The sequence below is a fragment of the Protomyctophum bolini genome (genome assembly GCF_963924005.1).
Source record: "Protomyctophum bolini genome assembly, chromosome: 22".
NCBI classification, from domain to species: domain Eukaryota; kingdom Metazoa; phylum Chordata; class Actinopteri; order Myctophiformes; family Myctophidae; genus Protomyctophum; species Protomyctophum bolini.
The window spans coordinates 24,214,537-24,233,710 of record NC_137883.1 but is presented as its reverse complement, the minus strand read 5'-3'; positions in this window follow the sequence as shown (position 1 = coordinate 24,233,710).

Below are 19,174 nucleotides of genomic sequence, written 5' to 3'. Positions count from 1 at the left end.
ATACAGTGATTCTTATTTTTCAAGAACCCCCCAGTTTGATATGCATAATAACATAAGGGATAAGGCCGTATCGTGTGCATATTAATATCAATTTGGGGGTGAATAAGATTCTTCACTCCCCAGGACTGCATGAGGAGTGAGGACTCCCCACTCTTAATTTGAAGGTGCTTCAAGTTTAATTTAAAACACACACACACACACACACACACACACACACACACACACACACAATTTATTTACAACGCACTTTATATTTGAAACAAATCTCAAAGTGCTACATCAAGCAGAAAAAAATAAAATAAAATAACGCATTATCATAATATAATAGCTTTAACTTAAATTCCATGTCAATTTGGTTAACTATCATTGATTTAGCCTTTTTAGTTTGTACTGTTAGAGCGCTACATTCTGAGCAATTCGGTGCATGGTTTGCCTAATACTAAGTACCTATATGACAATCTGTAGCCTACACAAAAAAGAGAGATTTCAGGCAACACAATTTAGGGATTAGCCATTACTTCATCATCTGTTGTGGTTGTTGTCAAAGTGCAGCTCTTTTACAATTACAAGTTATTCTGTCTTGTATATATTTTTTTAATTGTATTGTATTGTGATTCAATATATTTTCATACACAGTTCAATACCCAGTATTAACAGACTATCATACTATGTATATACTTTCTATAGGCCTACAGTAACCTGGAATGAATTAGTAAAAATAATAATGTGTTTAATTGAATGTGTCCCACTGTTTGGTTGTGGGCTGGTCATGTGATGATTACAGTAGTGTGTGACTGTGTGTGACCTGGCACTGGACGAATTGCCAGACCCCAAGTGGTCAAGGTGGACAGTCACACCTGTACCACCCTCACTGAACACTAGAGCCCCCCAGAGTTGTACCCATAAAGTCACAATTTGGCATTAACATTCTCAGATTGGCCTATTTGGGCTCTACTGTATGTCACAAACGTAATCCATTACACACATCTGCCTGAACTAAATTCCCTATACTGCCTTCTTGATCATACTACAGTAGTCACACAAAAGCATCAAAAGGAGCAGTTCCATGATAAGCTTGAAATGCAGCGTGAAGCGATGCGTTTTGTTGCTTGCGTTTTGTTGCTTTTGAATTTGAATCCTGGAATCCTTTTGAATTTGAATCCTGGAAAGTTTTGTACATGAGGTTTCCAACCAACAGAGACAGTATGGTATATTTTACTTCACTCTCAGTATACTGTGTATGCAACCAAACCTTGCTGATGATGGTCAGCAAGAAGTATATAAAGATGTATCTAGTGTAAATAGTTATTGAAAGCACATAAGCCTATGTTATGAACTGTGTTCATAACACAATAGTGAGTATAAAATAAAATAAATAACCCAACCAGTGATGTGCAAACAAAACATGCATGCAAATCTGTAAACATGCAAAAAGAGTGTGAACGAGGTAGCAGCCAGTCACATTGTTATAAAGTCTAACAACAGTATTCTATATAGCTGCTGTCGGGGCAGAAACCTTGCATACTTGATCATAGTAAAGTGTCACACAAGAGTATCAAAAGTAGCAAATCTGCATGCTCGAAATGTGGCACGAAGCGTCACATTTTGAGCTTGTAGATCTGCTACTTTTGCTATTTTTGTGGGGTGCTAGCCCCTCCTATATACAGCTTTTGTCCCCACATGTCTCAATATTTGCCATTGACAATGAAAGGAGAAATTATGTCAAATGTCCGCCAAATATGACGTAAATTTAACCAACCAATCACATAAATTCAGTTGTTCATGAGATGATGTATGATGATGTTGTATAATGATAAGAGTGCCCCTCACTTCACACGGGTGTGATCTTTTACCATCTAACCCTAACCCTAACCCAGACCTCATCAAACCCTGTACACTCAAGACACTGCCCCCGCTGCTTGCCACCCTTAGACGTCCATATATGGAGCTGAACTCTTCTGACATTCCATATTTTGATCTGACCTCATCAAACTCTGTACAGTCAAGATATGGTCCATATATGGAATTCATTCCATTTTATGTTGATCTGACCCCCCTGCATGCCAAAGCACCAGCGCTCGCCCAGCAGTCTGCCGTCACCCAGGCGGATGCGTGCTTCTCGCCCTCAGGCCGTCTTACTATGGAGAGACTATGGAGAGACTAACGTCACAGTAGTTATGTCATAGTACTGACTGGCCTCCAAGTACTTTGACATCAAGGAGGTACAAAAATAGCTATTACTGGGTTTCCAGGAAACCAAAAAAGGCTAAGAAGGAGGTTTATGGATGCGGTCAGAGAGGACCTGCAGTTGGCCAGAGTGAGAGCGATGATAGGAAAATGTCATGATTATTGTGGCAAAAAAACAACAACTGTACGTCCTCTCTTGGGAGGGGGGGGGGGGTAACCGGGAAGCGTTGGCTGGGAGGAGGAGTAGGACTAAGGCCCTATACGTCCTCTCTGGGGGGAGGGGGGGGGGTATACTACTTGTGAGTGGGGAGTGTTGGCTGATGAATGAATATCAACATCTTAATACATCCTAATACTGGGGGGGTCAAATTATGACAGGCAATTCACCAATCGCAAGCCCCTCCCACAAGCCCCGTTGCGCCGCCCCCTACGACAGATTCTCTACTTCCCCCCTCAGCTTAGCGTTGAAGTGAATGGAGGACCTACGACACACAAGGTATTATATTACATTATTTTAGCAAGTTTCATTGTTTTCGTTGAAACTGTTATTTGTATGGGTACTGTAGTTGTTATGGGAGAGGCTACATATATTTTTTTGTTTATGGATCCCTTTTTTTAAGTAGAAATTAAACTTTAAAGTTACGGACCTCGTCCTGTAGCTCTGCCTCTGCTCTAGCCCCTCTCGGAACCCCCTGGGTCAGCCCAATCCGAACCGAACCGGGCTGACCCGTAGGGTCCCTGGTCAAGCTAAGATTTTCCAATGCGATTGTTGGAACGCGGATATAAAAAACTCAACCTTTCTTCGATCTGCTCGCTATTACCGCGCTTTGTATATTGTGTTTGATTACGGATGTGCGAACTATAAGTACCTTACATACCTCTGATAAAATCTCCTGTGTCGCGGAAGCCGTTAAGTATTTTTAATCCATGTTTGATTAAAAATGTCGCTTTGATTTCTTCTTGTTTATTTACCGTTTATTGTACCGCCTCCCGATGTGCGGTTGGCTTTGCGGGCAACGTCCCTGCCTTTGATCTGCTCCGTCATAGCTGTAGCACCACTAGCTAGCCAGATAGGCGGTACAATGAGGTGTCAATAAACAAGGTAGGAAGAAGCGACATTTTTAATCAATCATGGATTAAAAATACTTAACGGCTTCCGCGACACAGGAGATGTGTCGGTATGGTATGTAAGGTACTTATAGTTCGCACATTCGTAAGTCAATACATGAATAACCATGGTAAAAGCGCGCAGAAGTCCGTCTCATGGCGTGTTTACATTGTATTTGTTTGTGCGTAACTGGCGACAGCCCCACGTGAAGCAGGACCCAATGCAGTAAAGTCATAAAAGTGTCAGAAACTTTACTACATTCGGGTTCTGCTTGCGGGGCTACCTCTGCTCCATAGCAGTGGAGGAGAGCTACCTTTTGTTAAAGTTCATCGCCACCCGTCCGGCTCTCAAAACTTGTTAAAGACATTACTTTAGCTAATGTTACATTATGATGGTCATGTTGTGTTTTTACTAGCAGATGTTAGCTGGTTAATATAATGTAACCATAGTTAAGCTAACGTAGCAAGCCTAATATGGTAAGCTCGAGAGCTTCTAGCCAGCACGTTAACTTTTATGTGATTTATAATCAAGCTTTGGCAGTGGGTACATTTAGACTAAAATGACTGTCATTATTTCAGAACATTCTTCTGATAGAAGACGAACATGCAGGTCGCATCCATCCACCACCTCCTCCAGCAGCAGCAGCTGCAACAACGGTGTACCGAAGGAACCTGGCTGCAACTCGACACGTACTGTCCAGAAAAATGCAGGCAGTGGATCAAACAAATAATGTGGGAGACCATACGTCTGCTCCAAGTTAGGCATAACTGTAAAGGGAGCTGCTAATGTTATGATCACAAAACTGTAGGCTATTAAATTTAAATGTGTTGTCCTTACTACCTATCCTATTTACCATCAGGCTACCTAACGTTAGTCACTGTAAAGTTTAGCTACATACAAAATACTACAACCGGTATATGCATTGGTTGACCACCATTTGTGGTCAGTGCTGGAGGCTTCAGACAATGTCTATCAATCACGTTTCTTTGAACATTATCATATTGCATGTTTCTATACAACGTTATTAGTTATTACTATATCACCCTTGTCTTTTATTACTATAGGAGTCTGTCGTGGTAATATTCATTTTTACCATTCACATGTTTTGCAGTGATATGCAAGCATATATTCTCTTAAAGTTAGTGGGGGTAGACCTTTCAACAAACCACAAGTTATTTTATCATTGAGTTTTGTTGTATACTACCCAGCTAACATTTCCCCGCTAGCTACCGCCTCCCGCTGTCGCCTTCACAGCGTAGCACGCCCGGGCTGGCTTGGACTTCCCCCCGCTGTCCCCGCGACAAACGGTCACGCCTCTGTTAGATTTTCATTCCTCTGCGCAACAGTGTGCATTTACAGCCCTCGTGGCGCTGTCCTGAGGCTTGCCCCCCCCGCCCCTCTCTTCCTCTCTTCTCTCTTTCTTTTGCGCTCTCTCTCTCTCTCTCTCTCTCTCTCTCTCTCTCTCTCTCTCTCTCTCTCTCAGACAAGGATGTCTTATGTATAAAATAAATCAATAATAATAATATTATATTTTGTAGGATTATTATGTTTTTTTTTTTTTTAACTATTATTGAATATAAATAAGTGGATTCTTCTTCTACTTCTTCTTGCAGCTATATTTCGTTTTAATTTGTATTAATAATATGTACCTGCAGACTATAGTAATTGTAAGTTGTAACACTTTACTGTGGTCGTGCAGTAAATTCACCCGTGAAGCCCCCCCCTCTCTATGGTGAAGCCTGGGACCAAGGCTTCACCCGGCATGCATTGCAGTGTTGTTGTTTTTGTTGACTCGACGCTAAGGTGGAGGCAGAAGACGGTGCGACTGCCCAACAAATGCTTATATTAGTTATACACAGTTTTTCTCCGGAGAAATTCAGTTGAAAGGTCAGTGTATTTTTATATCTGATATATACTGTGTGTCGTGTAATTGCACGTGTTAGAATCGTTTCGTTTCCTAACGCTAGCAGAGGGAATAGATTACCGGTGTATAGCTAGCTAGCTAGCTGGTGGAGCCTGGGGAAACAAAGCAACCTCATCAGAAGTAAAATGGTTTAGTAGCGAACAATAATAATGTATCATGATGTTCTTTTCTAACGTCTTCTTATGTTGATAAAAGTCCACAATTATTCGAATTGGATAAGATTTGATACGTTGCTTGTGTATAGGCTACATAAACAGCATTTTTGCTGTAAATCACATTTTTTGTCATTCTTTGTTCCTGAACTTGCACCATGAAACGCATTTTCTAAAGTAAGTATAGGCCTACTGTGATGACTGTGGACTTAAATATCAATGCTAATTTGAATCTTTATTAAACTGCCCTGTCTCTGCTCTGTCTGAACAGTTATTTGGTGGGAACCACTGAATTAAGTAATTACTTTTTGAAACAACTGAACGTTTTTTACTGAAAACAAATTTCAATTTTGTATCTTTGTCTTTGTCTAAACTTCTCAGGACTGGAACCCTGCGTTCTCTACCACCCTGACCTGGTTTCTACTCCAGTTACATCATGGCAACAACAACAACAGCAGCTACATAACAAGGTTAAGCCATATATTTTGTGTAACGTCTGTATATATTGGCCTTTGGATCCTGCTGAAAATAGCCGATCTACAAGCTCTCTTGCCTCAAGTTTGAAATGTGTACCATTGTTAATTTGTTACCATCATGACATTTTAAATGACTGAGGTGTAGAAGGGAGATGAGCTTGATTGCATGGTGAAAATAGTCGATCTACAAGCTCCCGTGTTGTGAGCCCTATACAAATGCAATCCATATCAATTTTGTATTTGATTTTGTTCAAATTACAGATGAGGAGGTCACGTGGAGATGATGGTTGTGGAGTTATTCTACCATTTGATGCTTTTGCTATATGTTGCATGCATAAAATGAACCATGGCATCCTGGAGCAGGGAAGTTCCCCTTAGCTGGACACCAACCGACCCCCTGGGTAGGTCAGGTCCGCCTCCCAGGGGTTTAACAGCAAGAAAGAGCTATCTTTCTTTCTCTTTTCTTCAACACAACCTACTGAGTAGACATCCTTGATTGAGACCAAGCTTTAGTTAGTGTGGTTGCCCTAAAGGGGCAACCAGACTCTTGTATCTCTAACACTTTATTATTATTATTAGTGTGGTTGCCCTAAAGGGGCAACCAGACTCTTGTATCTCTAACACTTTATTATTATTATTCACTCCACTACTGGAGTAAGACAAAGTTTGGCGCCCTACAACAACAAGAAGTTTTGACTGTACGCACTTGAGCCATATGTCAAATTGACCGGAAAAATCGGGAATCGACCGCTTGTACTTTGCTAAGAGAAATGTTGTATATTTTATTTGATATGAATTTATTAGTGATTTAAATTTCCCCATTGACATGAATGGGGAAATGCAAAAAAACACATTCAAGTATTTTTCCCTCTGAGACTGTAAGCACTATAGTTACAAAACTTTCAGGGATATTTCCTAATTATCACTAAAATTAATTAAAAATATTATTTTTTAGGTCGGCCTCATGGTGGCGCTATAACATCCCACTTTACCTTTTGGCTCATAACTCTTGAACCGTAGGTCGTAAAATCAAAATTATTTTTACCCTGGATTCCTTGGGTCATGACGCATCTCCCCATATAGGCCACGCCCTTTTCCGCCATGATGGATTTTCCGCCATTTTGAATTTTGTCCAAAACACACTTTTCGCTTTTCCCACTACAGATTTTGTCCAAATGTCACAGAAATCGGCACACGTGACCTCTGGACCCATCCGATTAAAAAACCGACTTCAGAATTTCGGTAGTGCGTGTCGTTCGGCCGTAACCGTCGACCGAAGTCAGTAGGAGGGGCCTATATCACGAAAAACGCCATAAATAACGAACGGAATGTCCGATCCGTCCGAAATTCGAATCGCACGTCCTGGGTGGTTCGTTCGACCGAGTTCCGAAAGCAATTCCATTTTCATCCACAGGGGGCGCCGCAAACGCGATAAATGTAACCGTCTGTCGCGAAAACATGAATTTCGGGGGTCAAATCCCCTCCGAATTACTTACCCGCCATCTGAGGCGTGACTCGAAACCGTAACAGGCCGGCGAGATCAGCGGGAGGGGTATACATGTAAGCCGCCGCGGCAACCACACTCTGCAATTTTTCAAAATTGCGACCTTTCTAGTTCACTCCACTACTGGAGTAAGACAAAGTTTGGCGCCCTACAACAACAAGAAGTTTTGACTGTACGCACTTGAGCCATATGTCAAATTGACCGGAAAAATCGGGAATCGACCGCTTGTACTTTGCTAAGAGAAATGTTGTATATTTTATTTGATATGAATTTATTAGTGAATTAAATTTCCCCATTGACATGAATGGGGAAATGCAAAAAAACACATTCAAGTATTTTTCCCTCTGAGACTGTAAGCACTATAGTTACAAAACTTTCAGGGATATTTCCTAATTATCACTAAAATTAATTAAAAATATTAGTTTTTAGGTCGGCCTCATGGTGGCGCTATAACATCCCACTTTACCTTTTGGCTCATAACTCTTGAACCGTAGGTCGTAAAATCACAAATATTTTTACCCTGGATTCCTTGGGTCATGACGCATCTCCCCATATAGGCCACGCCCTTTTCCGCCATGATGGATTTTCCGCCATTTTGAATTTTGTCCAAAACACACTTTTTGCTTTTCCCCCTACAGATTTTGTCCAAATGTCACAGAAATCGGCACACGTGACCTCTGGACCCATCCGATTAAAAAAACAACTTCAGAATTTCGGTAGTGCGTATCGTTCGGCCGTAACCGTCGACCGAAGTCAGTAGGAGGGGCCTATATCACGAAAAACGCCATAAATCACGAACGGAATGTCCAATCCATCCGAAATTTGAATCGCATGTCCGGGGTGGTTCGTTCGACCGAGTTGCGAAAGCAATTCCATTTTCATCCACAGGGGGCGCCGCAAACGCGATAAATGTAACCGTCTGTCGGGAAAACATGAATTTCGGGGGTCGAATCCCCTCCGAATTACTTACACGCGACCTGAGACGTGACTCGAAACCGTAGCAGGCCGGCGATATCAGCGGGAGGGGTATATATGTGAGCCGCCGCGGCAACCACACTCTGCAATTTTTCAAAATTGCGACCTTTCTAGTTAGAATTGCAACCCAAGAATTGAGCCGTGTGAACACACGATTAAACATCTGAATGGACTAACGGTTTTAATTACCTGATACTAACTGATATCTAACTGATAACTAACTGATATCCACAACTGATTATCACTGATCACTACTGTCTTGCTATTCTCGCAACCAAGAGATTAGGCCAACAGGCAAACTAAATCCATTGTATATATTACCATTCTGTATTTTTATGTATAATAAATAATGTAAAAGACATTGGTTTGGTTTATTTAAACACTGGATGACAGTTTCAAGCTTTAGCAACAGTATATATATTTCCGAGTAATTTGCCTAATAGCAACTATTCAGATGTTATAGGCCTTCCCAGGGGCCTTAGATCCGATATAATTACCTCAATTGTGCACTTTTGAACAAATCAATTAAGTAGGCAGCAATAGGTGAAAATATTAGATTCCGGGACAGTAATTAAAACCGCTTTAGCGCTATTATTAAAAGCGACATAAAGTAGGAAGACAACAGAGGACAGCTGAAGGACACACGGACACAGTCACCCTGCCAGAACCCGGCCAGAATCCTGCCGGACAGGCCCGGAGACACCAGATTCCGGATCCCCACGCTGAACCTTCGTTGACAAGCTTGTATGCTCTACATAAAGGGAAGTGAACAAGCTGTTTTAATCTCATATTGGACAAATAAAGTCCATTGTGAGTGCATTGTGAGTGGATTGTGAGAGTGGGGAGAAGAGGCTGCTTCTTCCACACACCCCCCCCCCCCCCCCCCAGGGCTCACAGGACCAGGGCTCACAGCAGGGGTTTTATGGCTGTGCCTCTGGCAAGTCAAGAGCTAGCAATGTTGACTTAGCTACTCTGGGACAAAAGAACTGTAAACTGAGATGCTAGCAACTTACATTGAGCAAGTGGATCTGCTATATCTAAGCTTGTGAACTGATGCTCACCCCTAGCCACCAAGTGTCTTTTAAGTGACCTCACCGGAAGCTTGTGGATTTGCTGCATTCATTTCAAGAACCAAACTGACTTTTAATTGACTTTGCACCTCTAATCCACTGCTATCACCAGTACAAAAGGATCATTAAAGCTGACATTGGATCATATAACATAGTGACACTTTTGCACCTATTTTGACATTGCTATTCATTGTCCACCTATTAAATTATAATAGAAAACAACAACAAAATGGCGCAAGTTGAACTAGAAACGCTTAAAAAGAGTAGAACAGCTGCACAATCATCTTTCTCCAGAAGTGCTACCAAACTGGAAACAAGCGTTGATTGCGAGTCTACTCCAGAAGATTACTTAATCGAAGGATGGCAAAAAGTGCGAGTAGACTATGCAAAATTATCCGACGCCACGACTGATTATAGTGATGCTCTCACTGAGGCAGACGCTACCGCTAACGCCACTGCCATGAAGGAAATTCATGAAAAGCTAACCACCTGTACGAAGAGATGTAGAGAGGTGGAAATAAAGGCAAGAGAAGCAATGTGGGAATATCACGCCAAACCATGGACCAGTTCTGTAGAAAGCAGTGTCCAGGAGGAAATATCCGTCATCAAAGCTCTCTGCACCACCCCTGCAACGGCAGAGGTCAGAGGTGGAAAGCGAGATGAGTTGGATAGGAAACTATATGAGTTGGAAGCAGTGCTGCGTAAATGGAAGGATAAGATCCCCACAGAGCATGCTATAAAAAGCAAAGTGGTGTATGCCCGCTTTGCACACGCAAAAGAAAATATGTTTAGCCAGTGGGAGAAGCTGAAGATTGGTGAGGAGTCAGATTCATCCGATGAGAGTCAAAAGACGGTCTTCATGTTCCCAGCTAGGCATCCGGATGATGATGGTTACAGGAAGTCCCCTACACCTCCAGCTGAGACGAATGTGCCAGTAGGAGGAGGCCCGGACATGCATGTTCGAGCTGCAGCGACTTCACAGAGAGTGACAGGCGGAGCCAGTCATGGCCAAATGCTCTCATCACAGCACCAGTCTGGGCCCGATGTGAAACCACCCACCAGGGGCATACAAAGCCATCCTTTCAGCACGTCGCAAGCATACAGTCACGCAGCGGCCTCCAGTAGCCAAGCCATGATGCAAGGAGGTCCTGGGGGATCCCAGGGCACGAGGCCTAAGATAAAACTTGCTGCTGTTGAACCACCAAGATTCTGCGGTGACAGAAGAGATTACTGGCGCTGGCGCGGAGAATGGCAGAGTGTTCTGGATCAAGGCGATCCATCCGGTTCAGATGACTGCAGGAAGTTCTACCTGCTGAACAGTGTAGATGGAAAACTGAGGAGAGACCTTGGATTGGACCACTGCAGAGGGACACTTGATATATTCCGGCTACTTGAAAACCGTTATGGCAACAGGACGCTGACGGCCCGTCTGATAATGAAAGACCTGGATGCAGTGCCAGCCGTCAGGGGCCACCAACCAAGGCTAACTATAAACTTGATTCAACTGATACAAAGAGCACTGAGTGACCTACGAGATCTTCAGATGGAGCACGCCATCAACAATCCTATGACTGTCAATTCTATAGAGGGAAAACTGCCTGTAAACATCAGAGAGAAGTGGCTATTTTACCAGCAAGATGGGTACAACGGCATCACACCTGATAATTATTTTGACAGGCTCTTGCTTTTCCTGCAGAGAGAAGAGCAGGTTCTAGAGATGATGGATGATGATCTAATTCCGCCAACAGCAAACCCTGCCGCGGCGAAGTATCAAAATGATCGGCCCAGAGGTAGAGGAAGAGATAGGTCATCGTTCACAAAGTCCACTGCCAGTGAAGTAAAAGGAGAGTATAAGCGCAACCCCTGTGTTATGTGCGGCGATGTGGCACATGGAAACAGACTTTTCAGCTGCCGGGCTTTCAAGAAGGCTAATGCGACAGAGAGAAGAGCTAAAGTGAAGAAAGCTGGACTTTGCCCCAAATGCCTGCGCGCACACAAAGCTGACGGAGTGTGCGAAGAAAGATTTCTCTGCTCTAAAGAAGAGTGCAAGAAGAGAGGTGCTCCAGCTGACCATAATTACCTACTCTGCCTCACTTACAAACCACAGGCAAGGAAGGACGCCAGGGATGCCAGGGAAGCAAGGCCTCGTGGACCAACAGAAGAGCAGAACACCTTGTTGGATGGATTGAATCTGAGCGAACAAGAACGTGAAGCATTGGTGAAGGCGTTCACAAATAAAGTGACCTCTATAAAGAGCCTAGCACAGAACAGAAGCGTAAAAGAGCTCCCAGTCCTGATGATGATACTGAACGTCACAACGAATGGAGGCGACTGCGTTGGCACCCTGATAGACCTTGCCTCAGACACCAACTATATTACACACCGAGCTGCAGAAAGACTCGGGTTGACCGGCGAGGCAATCACACTGGTCGTGTATGGTGTCGGAAAAATGGCAACCAAAGTCACAACAAGAAGATACCTCGTGAAAATAAAAGTGTGGACCCCACGGAAAACATTGAGGCTTCATGAGATGATCTGCTACGGCCTTGAAGACATCACCAAAGCAGGAAGACGGATAGACTCTGGAAAGCTGGAAAAGTTCTTCCCAGGAACCTGTCCAGGAGAGTTAACTCGCCCAGGGAGGATTGACCTACTCATCAGTACAAGAGAGGGACGTCTGGCACCACAAAGAATGAAGATGTCAGGTGACCTAGTGCTATGGGATGGCCCTTTGGGCAAAACAGTGAGCGGTGCGCATCCAGACCTCTTTGAAGAAACAGAGATGATGACACGCCACTCCTCAACTCACTTTGCACGCTCTATGAGAACGGCTGCCGTCAGAGTGGAAGAACACCTCACGACAGACCCAAGTGAGCACAGTGTGAAAAAGGGAACCACATCGGCCAGCAGCAAAGACGTTTTTGGCTGGTTCAAGTGGGACAGCATTGGAGCTGCCTGTGTACCCACCTGTGGAGGCTGCCGCTGTGGTAGCTGTCCACCAGGAGGAAAAGAGATGTCGCTGGCAGATGAAAGGGAGACTGAAATAATCAAAGCTGGCCTGACCTTCAAGGAAAAAGATGAACACAGTGGAGAACCCCACTGGGACACGAAATATCCCTGGAAGGAGTCACCAGCATCGCTCCCCAACAACCGTAAAGCAGTGGAAGCGACATTCTTGAGAACGGAGAAACGTCTCCAGAAGGATCCAAAGTGGAAAGAAGCCTACACCAGGCAAATCCATGAGATGATTGAAAGAGGAGCTGCCAAGAAGCTAACGAAATCCATGATGGAAGATTGGAATGGAGCAGTCTGGTATGTGAGTCACCTGACAGCACCAAACCCGCACTCCGTCACCACACCGGTGAGAATAGTGTGGGACAGCAGCCAGGAATACAGAGGTGTAAGCCTGAACAGCATCCTACTGAAAGGACCAGACGTGCTGAACCCCATCAGAGCTGTGTTGCTCAGATTCCGGGAAGGCATTCATGCAGCCATTGGAGACATCAAGAAAATGTACCATTCAGTGTGGCTTGAGGAGGAAGAAGTCCACGTTCACCGCTTCCTGTGGAGAGACTCGCCACAGGAGAAAATTGAAGACTATGCCGTTGTGAGGGTAAACATGGGCGACAAGCCAGCTGGGTGCATCGCACAAGTGGCCATGAGGGAGACTGCTAATCTGCCTCAGTTCGCTCACCTTGCAGAGGAAAGACAAGTTATCCAATGCAACAGCTACATGGATGACATATTTTCATCAAATAATGATCTGAACAAGCTGGAACAGACCTTGAAAGGAGTAGAAGACATCCTGAGAACCGGTGGCTTCCACCTCAAGCCCTGGGTCCGGTCCGGTCAAAGTGGGAGGCCTAATGTGACAGAAACGAAACCAGAGACACTGATCCTGCCTAACCAACTCACGGGAGAAGACAGCAAAGCCCTGGGAGTCGGCTACCTCGTCCGAGACGATAAGCTCTTCATCATGGGCTCCATCAATTTCTCCCAAAGAAAGCAGAAAATGAGGATGGAAGCTGACCTGGATGAGAAGGAAGTCATAAAGGAAACACCAAACCCCTTGACTCGAAGAATGCTGTTAAGTCAAGTGGCTGGAATATATGACCCGATTGGCCTTGTGTCACCACTGAAGCAGAAGGGAGTTATACTCGTGAGAAGAGCCTTCCAAGAAGCCGGTAAGATGACGAAAGACACCTGGGACGAGCCACTATCTGACGAGCTCCGTGAAAAAGCAGTAGAACTGTTCACAGAGTACGCAAGACTGAGCAACATCAAATTCCAAAGAAGTATCACGCCCGCAGGCTGGCTGGGCAAACCATGGGGCATCACTTTCTCAGATGGAAGCTGTGACTCCTATGGAGCCGTACTATACCTGCGATGGAAGACTGAAGATGGAATAGTCACCAGGCTGGTAGAGTCCAAGGCTAAATTAACCCCTCTTGACCAGAGAGGCGACCCAATCAAAGCAGAGATCTGTGGAGCTGTGTTCGCCTCCCGTCTAAAGGGCTATATGCTGAAGCATGGAAGGATAGAAGTTGAGAAGTGGTTCCATTTCGTGGACAGCCAAACTGTGCTAGGTGCCATCCAGAGAGAGAGCTACGGATTCCAAACCTTTTTCGCTAATCGCGTCGGAGAAATCCAGAAGGCTGGCCCCACAGAAGACTGGAGGTGGATACCTGGAGCCCTCAACATCGCCGATTTAGTCACGAGAGGCAACTGCTCCCCTGAACTGCTCGGGGAGAACTCCACGTGGCAACGTGGTCCTGACTTCCTAGCCGATCCTGAGGAAGAATGGCCAATGAGATCTGCATCTGAAGTGGCTACTGCTGCCCGAGACGTCGTGAGCAAGCTGCAAAGGAAGGCCTTCTCAGCCGTCACTACCAGAGCACAAGCCAAAAAGACGCCGACAAATGACAGTCCTGAAAAGGAAAAAGAGAAAGTCAGAAACCAAAATGACAAGCCACAAGGATCTCCAGACACCGCTGTCTCACTAAGGGAAGCAGACAAAGAACCAAAGAAGCTTTGGGGCGCGGCCCTCGTGAATCAAATCGACCTAAGCAAATACAGCTCACTACGAAAGCTCTGTTGTGCTATCGCTGCCATCAGAAGAGTACTGAAGATCTGGTTGCACAGGAAGACGCGAGCCCGTACACCAGCAAAGTGGGAGGTATTGTCAGTGGCAGAGAGGCAAACTGCACTTGAGGAATTGTGCCTCGCAGCACAGGAGGGAGCAGAATTTCCTGTAACCACTCTAAACAGACTTGTGGTTCACAAGGACGAAGATTCAGGACTCTTGCTGTGCCGTGGCCGAGTCCAAAGCATGGCCGCAGGAAGGCCTGGAGTACCATTAATTCCGTACAGTGAGCGGATCAGCACCCTTCTAGCAGAGGAAGCCCACAGTTTCAATCATGAAGGAGTGCCTGGAACCCTCCTAAGAATAAGGAAGAAAGCTTGGATAGTGCAAGGACCAAGAATTGCTAGAAAAGTGATCGACTCCTGCATGCACTGTCGAAAGAACAGAGCGCAAATGTGCAAACAGGTCATGAGCGACCTCCCTGTTGAACGCACAGAGCCGGCTGCACCATTTGAGTACACTACGCTGGATCTCTTCGGCCCGTACACCATCAGAGACACAGTGAAGAAAAGAACAAGCAAGAAAGCATGGGGGATAGTCTTCAGCTGCATGGCGTCAAGAGCAATACATGCAGACATGGTAGAAGATCTCTCGACTGAAGGCTTCCTGAAAACCTTCCAACGCTTCACCGCTCTGAGAGGCCATCCCAGAAAGCTCTGGTCTGACCCTGGAACTAATTTCGTGGGAGCTAGGCCAGCACTGAAAGAACTCTACGTGTTCCTGGCAGGTATCGACAAGGAAAAAGTACAAAAGAAAGCAGCAGAGACTGGAACTGACTGGTCCTGGGTGATACACCCAGCAGACTCTCCCCATCGAAATGGAGCAGCAGAAGCAGCAGTTCGCATAATGAAGAAAGCATTGAGCAGCGTGGGAGAAGAAGGCAACCTGACCGCACTGGAGTTCCAAACACTCCTATACCTAGCTGCCAACCTGTCTAATGAGAGGCCCATTGGAGCCAGAGCCCAGCTACTGGACGAAAACATTGAGGTCATCACCCCCAACTCTCTCCTGCTGGGACGCACTGGACACAGTGGAGACACCCGAGGATTCGAGTCTCCTGTGTACCCCTTCGTCCGTCTAAGAGCGATTCAAAATGAAGTGGACAAGTTCTGGAAACGTTGGAGCCAGCTGGCAGGGCCAGACCTGTTCATCCGGAAGAAGTGGCACACACCAGCTAGGAACGTCGCAGTAGGAGACTTAGTCTGGATGGCAGACCAGAATGCGCTCAGAGGCCAGTTCAGACTAGGCCGAGTCGTCGAGGCATATCCAGATGGAAAAGGAGTCGTCCGGGACGTAAAGGTGAAGACGTGCCAAAGCATTCCCATCACCACTGGCCACTCCAAACGTGAACAGCTCGTTGGAAGTTGCCCCACAACCACCCTCCACAGAGATGTTAGGAGGCTGGTGGTTCTTCTACCAGTAGAGGAACAATTTAACTAAAAACTATTTTCCACTGCCGGCTGGCAGTGTGCTTCAGAGAAGCCAGTACCTACAGGTGCAACTCATGCGACTACCACTGAGCAGGACTCCTGCACAAGCCCACCGCCGTGTGGACTTGTGTGGCGGGACTGTTTAGTTGGGGGTTGTATGTAAGGTGCACTCTTATGCGGGTGCTGGCAACACGGAAGACGTCAACAAACGTCCGCCCAATTTTTTAGCATATTTGAACCCTTTGATGGACAATATGTATTTGCTTCTTTATTTAGCTTTTGGGTGAAATGTGTAATTGTTTTATTAGTATAACCTTGTAGTTACAATGACTTAATTTAGGTTGTTAGCGGTTTTCTTAGTCTTTACAGACAGAATACCGAGTGGGAGGTGTGGAGTTATTCTACCATTTGATGCTTTTGCTATATGTTGCATGCATAAAATGAACCATGGCATCCTGGAGCAGGGAAGTTCCCCTTAGCTGGACACCAACCGACCCCCTGGGTAGGTCAGGTCCGCCTCCCAGGGGTTTAACAGCAAGAAAGAGCTATCTTTCTTTCTCTTTTCTTCAACACAACCTACTGAGTAGACATCCTTGATTGAGACCAAGCTTTAGTTAGAATTGCAACCCAAGAATTGAGCCGTGTGAACACACGATTAAACATCTGAATGGACTAACGGTTTTAATTACCTGATACTAACTGATATCTAACTGATAACTAACTGATATCCACAACTGATTATCACTGATCACTACTGTCTTGCTATTCTCGCAACCAAGAGATTAGGCCAACAGGCAAACTAAATCCATTGTATATATTACCATTCTGTATTTTTATGTATAATAAATAATGTAAAAGACATTGGTTTGGTTTATTTAAACACTGGATGACAGTTTCAAGCTTTAGCAACAGTATATATATTTCCGAGTAATTTGCCTAATAGCAACTATTCAGATGTTATAGGCCTTCCCAGGGGCCTTAGATCCGATATAATTACCTCAATTGTGCACTTTTGAACAAATCAATTAAGTAGGCAGCAATAGGTGAAAATATTAGATTCCGGGACAATGGTGATGGATAATAATAATGGTAAGAACATTTTCACATTTTGTCACATGTCACATTTTAGCACAGGAATAGAAATTAGAAAATGGCTGGGTTTTACCCACAGGGCAACTGTTAAGTCACTAGAATTTCGTGCGCGCTACGCGCGCACTCATCCCAGAGCGACTTTGCCACGCACTATGGGAAGAAATAAATGGCGGGAGTTGACTCCACATGTAGTAACGAATGGGTTATTGGAAATGTACCATTGTTTTGTCCTGAATATTTCCACAGCCTAAGTACTAAAGGATTGTGACTGTGGGACAGACATACAGTCTGACATACAATAGGCTACACGTGTGCACAGTGAATAAACAATGACCTATATGCCCAGAGTTCTTAAATTAACATAGTTGGATTTTAACAGAAAGACAATGCCATAAATCAGTCAAAGTAAGTGACAGACTCAACAGTAGCACACAGCATGCAAGGCAGCGATGCATGCATGCAAACATGTTTGTCCAGCTGAGATTTAGTGTCTCCATCTCTCTGTGGAAGAGGTTGCACATGACCTGTACGGCCACACTGAGGCGCTCCAACACAAACACAGACACAAAACAACACCACGCTGTTTGTCCAGTTGACCCAAATCAACACCAATACCTAGCCTGTTTGTCCAAAACACAGTATCTGCTGGCCACGTGTCTACTTCGCCACAACCTAATGTTAGTAACAAATGTAGGGGAGAGCCGCCAAGGTTGTAACGCTTCACGGTTGTAACATGGACGTTATATCTTGATTGGTCAACGCCACCATGACGCCATCGCGTCAGTATGTGTACAGCAACGTACTCTACGTGGCCAGGAGTTTGAAGTTTGAAGTGTTTACCTTCAAAATGCGTCTAATTTTACACCTGGAGTATATGTGTGGTACAATTTTTGTCTTTGGTGTTGGTGAATAAAAATCCACATGGATGTGTTCATGCTTATGTTCTTCATTAGTTTGCATCGTGTTTAGACGGAATTCACGTTCATTCTGGTCTGTAAGCAACTGCAAAGAAAACTTGCAAAAGCGGGTCATTTGTAACATGTGTTACAAATGGTCCGCTTCCATTCAATGCCATTATATGTAATATTTACATATTTGACATATTGGCCAATATTATATGTTCTGAAATGGTATTGTATCGTGTAGTGTATTCTGAAATTAGTTTAGGGTTGTATAACGTTGTACAACTCAATCAATCAAACGTTTGTTTAATCAATGTATTGCCCCATTGAAAAAAAAGAAATGGCCAAACTGGTACTGGTACACCCGATACTATTTAATATTTCCCTTATGTTTGATACATTTTCTTATCACATCCATGGTATGAAAACAATGCTAAGGAGTTGCTTCAATGAAATGTAATTGCTTTAAGCTGAGAACGATATGTTTAATGGTGTTTTTTAGCGTTGTTACATTTATCATGCATGCCGTTACAATTGATCCGATATGCGCAGCAAATGTAACACTGAAACAGCGTCCACGTTCGGTTGAATAACTCCCGACCTGTTTTATCAAAAAAATAACTTGAAGTGGTTTATGGTAGCTGACATGTGTAGGTCCGTTGCCTGAAAATATTACATGTGTAGCTAAACGGATCTCTGAGTAAAAGAATGAAACGTGCAAAATGTTACATCCTTGGCGGCTCTCCCCTATTAGTTTACTCACAGCACAGCACCGTCACTCCTATCAGTTATTTCGTCCTAATAACTTGAAGTGGTTTATGGTAGCTGACATGTGTAGGTCCGTTGCCTGGAAATATGACATGTGTAGCTAAAGGGATCTCTGAGTAAAAAAATGGAACGTGCAAAATATGTTCTAAAATTGTATTGTATTGTGTAGTGTATTCTAAAATTAGTTTAGGGTTGTATAACGTTGTACAACTCAATCAATCAAACGTTTGTTTAATCAATGTATTGCCCCATTGAAAAAAAAGAAATGGCCAAACTGGTACACCCGATGCTATTTAATATTTCCCTTATGTTTGATACATTATCTTATCACATCCATGGTATGAAAACAATGCTAAGGAGTTGCTTCAATGAAATGTAATAGCTTTAAGCTGAAAACGATATGTTTAATGGTGTTTTTTAGCGTTGTTACATTTATCATGCAT